Here is a 6,291-nt window from a genome sequence, read left to right on the forward strand (position 1 = left end):
TATTTGTGAGCAACTCCTCAAAGAGCAATTTTGACAGGAAGCAGGTTATAGCTCCAGAAATGAATCCCACACAAAGCAGCTCAGTCTGTATGGCAGGGATTTTATTGTTGGGCTTAAAAGGCCGTTTAGTTTAAGTTCTCAGGGCTTCGAGCTCCGACTGCACACAGAGTTAAAGCTTCCCAGAGGAGCTCATTGGGAACGCCGAGCTGCCAAGAGCTCAGAGGCCCTTAAATGCCGCTGGCTGCTCTCTGGATGTTTGAAATACTGCTGATGGCTCTCACACAGAAAATAACCATTTAAAGGCAGGGAGAGAGGGCGTTTATACCAGCCTGCTGCAGGATGGTGCTATGGTGGCCCGGAGGTCCAAAATACTACAAACATAAGAACTTTCCTCTGTTAATGAGCTCGTTTCCAAACTCACCTGCCATTAGCGTCAGCTCGCTCTCCGCTGAGGTCAGCAGCTCCAGTTTAAAGGTCTGTGACGTGGAGGAGCAGAGGAGCAGTGGTGCCCCAGATGTTTGATCTGTTTCTGATAAAACTTCAAAATATGCATTATGGGTAGGCTCCTATAAACCTGTGGTATAAATTAAAATTACATTTCAACATGAAAAACATGATGGCAGAGACATTTTTCAGGGTCGTCGCAGGAAAAACCAATCAGGGACTCCTGATTCTGACCCTGAAGAGATCGTGGCCGGAAGATGATCCTGGTATCAAATGCAGGAAAGAAGAAGACCTTTGATCTGCTGACACATTCTGAGCAGCCACCTGTCCCACATGCTCATATGAGCCTTCAAAGTTTACCCAGAATGCACTTTTTGGTACACACAGCAGGAAAAAAAACACAGCAAACACCCAGTGAAATTACAGTATCATGAAGACCTTTTTTAGCAGTCTGAGGGGGGCTGTGGTCGTCTACCACTCAGAAGGTCGGTGGATCGATCCCTGAGTCTGCATTGTGAAGTATTCTGCAGCAGATACTGAACCATCACAGTGTGAGTGTGTGATCGGCTGAATGAGACTGAGTGCTCAGCGTCGGTCCATTTACCATCTGTGGTTTATCAGGAGCATCTGCTGACAGTAAACTGTGAGCGACACGGCGTCACTCCTCTGCTTTCTGTTTCACTATGTGTTAAGCCCCGCCCCCACCCACCCCACCCACTGAACAGAGAATCAGTGATGTAGAGACGACCTGTTACTGTATTATTCTGCCATCTGCACCGTCATCAGTGAGCCCATCAGAGGCGCTGCAGAGCATCGGGTTATTTATCGCGTGCTGGAAGCAGACGTGTCACTTTGGGCTCTAAAAGCTGCTGTTTCTTCCTGTTTCCTGATGTTTTTCAGCCCAAATGATTCATTAAGAAAAGAACTGCAGCTCATCTCAGCGGTAAATCACTGATGTGCGCTGCAGCTGCAGAGTAACCGGGTTTCATGTTAGCTCTGTTTGCTTCCTTCACACTGAGGGGAATCCTGAGGCTCTGACCTGACCACAGTCTGGTCTCGGCCTCAGCCAGGTTTACTGTTCTGTGGCCTGGGCCGACAGCTTTAGGGGGCCGGGAGGCTTTGTGGATCTCCGGCCAGCCAAAAACTCTCCACAGGCACCGAGTGGCAAAGCCTCAAGCCACAAAATCCACGGGGCATAAAGGCTGTTAGTGTCAGGGCTGCAGGAAGCAGCTGCAGGTGGAGACGCAGGGGGCGATGCACACGAGGGAGGTGGAGGCGGAGAGGATAATTATGCTGTGGTGGCAGCGCTGAAAGCTGACCTCTGTGGTGTCCTCATGTTTGGGACTGAACAACAGCCGATCAGAGGGATTCATCCAGTCCTGCAATCGTCCAGGAGCCCCGCGAGGATCTCAAAGTCCACCTTTATGTGACCGAAGACAAGCTGACAGCATCTCAGGTAACGTCGAGACGACATCAGTGTCAGAGTCCCAGCGTTTACTGTGGCCTACGGTTTATTCATTTATTTGAGCTTTGTTTAAACTGGACAACACAGACAGTAGTACAGTCAACAGGGACTGTAACACACACACACACGTAATTACACACAGCAAAAGTACACACAGTAAGTACAGCAAATATACAAGTAATAAAGAGTAAAGCACAAAAACAAACAAATGGATGAAAGCTCAAAACATCAGTGTGAGTCGTCGTCTCAGAGAGAAACATCTGCAGCCTCTCAGTCAGTGATTCCTGCAGCACAGACAGAAACCACGACTTCATCATTCCCAAATAATGGAAGTCATTGAGCCGGGAGCAGAGCGAGATCCGCCTCATCCGTTAGAACGCAGCAGCGGTCGAGTCCACGAGGGAATTTTGAATAATGGAGCTTCGGTTCTTGGAGTTCTGCTCCCTGTTCAGTGTTTATGGACGCCTGCTGAGACAGTTTTGCTGTTCCAGGGTCAGTTTTGAATTCTTGGTCTTTATTTAACTTCACTTCCTGTTTGGAGGTAGCTGTTTCTCCTCATCGGTTCTTCCCTCTGTCTCATCTTTCCCATCATGTCTTTGTCCTCCAGACCCCCCTTCTCTCTGTTTTCAGTTTCAGTTGTCTGTCTTTTGCTAACTTCCTGTTTTACTTTGAAGGTCAGTTTCTCTTCATGTTAGTTTTACTTCCTTTGTATCCCTGACTATTAATCATGTTCACCTGTCCTGCTTCCTCCTGTTAGTTTATTTTAGTGACAGCAAAGCGAAGCTTAACATTTGAAGCAGGCACATCTGGATTATATGGAGGGTTTGAAACAAGCTGACGCCCACAGCGCCACCTACTGGCCACTTTTGCTGCTGTCACATGTCTATGCTGCTTATTATATCAGAATATCAATAATTATGATCAGCATGTTTTGGAGATATCTTCGTAAGACTGTTGAAGCCAGCGCACAAACCTTGAAGCAGCAGGTACCAAACCCTAAATCGGCTGTGGTCACGTGACCTGCGTGTTTTGAAGCTCTGAGCAGAGTTTCCGAACATCTGAGCTTCATAAGCTCAACGCGGCGTCGAAGCGTGAGAATCGAGCGTCCCGTCCGCAGCTTGCTTCATATTTTGGACTCCCGTTTACAGCCAGCGTGAACCTGCTGATACCCGAGCTCTCGTTTAGGATGTGCTCTCCTCATCAGGTCCACCTGACCCTCCTGTGGTGGATTTTAAACATAAATATTAAAACTAAGCATGAAATATAACAAGTCACTGTTTAAGATTGAAGAATAAGGTGCAGAAAACCCCCCATAGGAGGACACGGAGGAGGAGGTCAAAGGCCAACTTAATGCTATTTTTTTGTCCACCTCTTGCAGTCAGGTCCTCACCCACCCCACGCTGACTGAGACACTTGTGGTCAAAGGGGTACCTGCTGAGGCCCATGGAGCCAGTGGGGCTCTTTGATGCATACAGTAGCATTTTTTTAAGTTAAGGTATTTTGAAATGCAGTATGAATGTTTAGACATTAGCTGATTGAATCAAAGGTTCAGCTGTTAAAGTCAGAGACAGTGGAAAGAAGAACGGTGAGCAGCTGTGAGAGGCGTGATCGTGGTGGAGCAGCGCAGCGAGAACTTCCTGCAGGATTTTAACCAGAGTTGGGATACAACTGCTTTAGCCTTTTCACACCTTCTCCCACAGCCTGGAACCAGAATCACGCTTCAAACACTCGACTGAAACGTCTTTTTGAGGGCATCATTGGAACTCGGAGCGAGTGGGAGCCTTTGCTTTCTCCTCGACTCTTCTCACCAACTGGGTGCAAAAATATTTTATGCTGAGTCTGAAAGATTTGAAGCTCAGTTTCTAAATCGAACACAGGCTAAAAAATAGCTCCAGAGCAGCAGGAAGTGTTTTTCAGACCTCCTGCTGTGTTCAAACATCATGTGATCATTAAGTTCAGACAAACTGATGGTCTAAACTAGAGATTCTGGCAGATCCTCGCCCACCTTACCTCTGAGTTATTCTCTGATTTTCAGTTCAAGGCCGTCACACTGGAGGCCTTCAGGTTGTTCAGCTAACGCTCGCTTTACATAAATCCAACATGGCTGAGCTCGCCACATAAAATCATCAGTGAGCGGCAGCCTGAAAGTACTCCGAGTAATTACCCCTCGCTGAGGCAAAGCTGGCTCTTAAATAATCTTCCCCACACTCCAAGAGGAGGTCAGGGATTTTCCCCCGTGGTTTGCCTGCAGAGAAAAGGCAGAGCATGCTTCAAACACAGAAGCACCTTTCTTCGCCGCCGGCTCAGCTATCGGCAGCAGGACCGCAACCTGCTGACTCAGGCTCAGTGTTTGATTGACTGGCTTTAAGTTTTCTCCAGCAGGAGAGCAGAGCGGGACTGACCAGGACTGAACCCAGACCACGTTCTGCTGCCGCTGCACAGGAATGTGCTAAAAGCTCCGTCCTCAGCAGCCAAACACTTTCCACCCTCGACTTAATGCTTCTCAGAACCTCCCACGAATGTTCGGAGCCGCCGGAGCCAAAACGACATGTAATCACAAAGATCAACAAAGCTTAACAGCTTCTACACACACACACACACACACACACACACACACAGGTCTCTGCAGCCTTTGTGCAGGTTGAACTTTAACTTCTTTCAGTGTAAACAGTGACACCTGGTGGCCAAACCCTGCAGCTATTAAAGAACTGAAAAGTGTCAGAAGTTCATATTAAACAATTTAAAGATTTAAATGAGGACAAACATGTGTAGATAAATCCCTGTGAACCATAACCTCAGCAGGTGTCCCATATGCTGCCAAGCTAATCCAGAGGTCTGGATGTGAGTCTGCTCTGTGGCCGTTTATTTCCCCGCGTCTTTGTCCCAGCTTTCCTGTCTTCTCTCCACTGTGGTCTCATAATACAAGCTAGGTACTATTCTGCAGACCCCAGAACCAGAACAGGCATAAACTTTACATAACTGTTACTGAGATGTTCTTTGATTTGAATCTGAGTCGAGTTACTCATACATTAAACAGCATCACTTCTTCGTTTTTGAAGCTTAAACGTTAGCATGTTAATTTTTTTTGAGCCAGAAGTGACCACATTCAATTCAATTCATTTTTATTTATATAGCGCCAAATCACAACAGCAGTCATCTCAATGTGCTTTATATTGTAAGGTAAAGACCCTACAATAATAACAGAGACAATCAGACAACCCCCTATGAGCAGCATTTGGTGACAGTGGGAAGGAAAAACTCCCTTTTAACAGGAAGAAACCTCCAGCAGAACCAGGCTAGCAGCATAACTAAGGGAGGGTTCAGGGTCACCTGATCCAGCCCTAACTATAAGCTTGATCATAAAGGAAAGTTTTAAGCCTAATCTTAAAAATAGAGAGGGTGTCTGTCTCCTGAATCCAAGCTGGGAGCTGGTTCCACAGAAGAGGCGCCTGAAAGCTGAAGGCTCTGCCTCCCATTCTACTCTTAAGTATCCTAGGAACCACAAGTAAGCCAGCAGTCTGAGAGTGAAGTGCTCTGTTGGGGTGATATGGTACTATGAGGTCTTTGAGATAAGATGGTGCCTGATTATTCAAGACCTTGTAGGTGAGGAGAAGGATTTTAAATTCTATTCTAGATTTAACAGGGAGCCAATGAAGAGAAGCCAATATGGGAGAAATCTGCTCTCTCTTTCTAGTCCCTGTCAGTACTCTAGCTGCAGCATTTTGGATCAGCTGAAGGCTTTTCAGGGAGCTTTTAGGACAGCCTGATAATAATGAATTACAATAGTCCAGCCTAGAAGTAATAAATGCATGAATTAGCTTTTCAGCATCACTCTGAGAAAGGATGTGTCTAATTTTAGAAATATTGCGCAAATGCAAAAAAGCGGTCCTACATATTTGTTTAATATGTGCATTGAAGGACATATCCTGGTCAACAATGACTCCAAGATTTCTCACAGTGTTACTGGAGGCCAAAGTAATGCCATCCAGAGTAAGTATCTGGTTTGACACCATGGAAATTAGAGGTCATCCAGGCCTTTATGTCTTTAAGACACTCCTACAGTTCACCTGCTCTGGCCCCTGGAATACATTCAACTATGGTTGCTGATGTCATGTTTATCAAAACAGAGTTGGCAGTTTGTTCTCATATAAATAAATAGAATTGAATTGAAATTAAAACATTAAATGTGTTTCCTGTTCTAAAAAGTAAAAGACAGCATTCATTAAGTTATCACAGGTGAATTCCGACCAATCACTGCAGCCCATTTCACAGCAACCAGTTAAACCTGAGCAGCATGTCACAGTTCAGAGGTCACTCAGCAGAGGTTTGTTGTTAGTTTGCATCTGTTCTCTGCAAATCAGCTGTGGCTGCAAGTTGTATGC

Source organism: Archocentrus centrarchus, chromosome 23 (genome assembly GCF_007364275.1).
Source record: "Archocentrus centrarchus isolate MPI-CPG fArcCen1 chromosome 23, fArcCen1, whole genome shotgun sequence".
In the NCBI taxonomy this organism is placed as follows: Eukaryota; Metazoa; Chordata; class Actinopteri; order Cichliformes; family Cichlidae; genus Archocentrus; species Archocentrus centrarchus.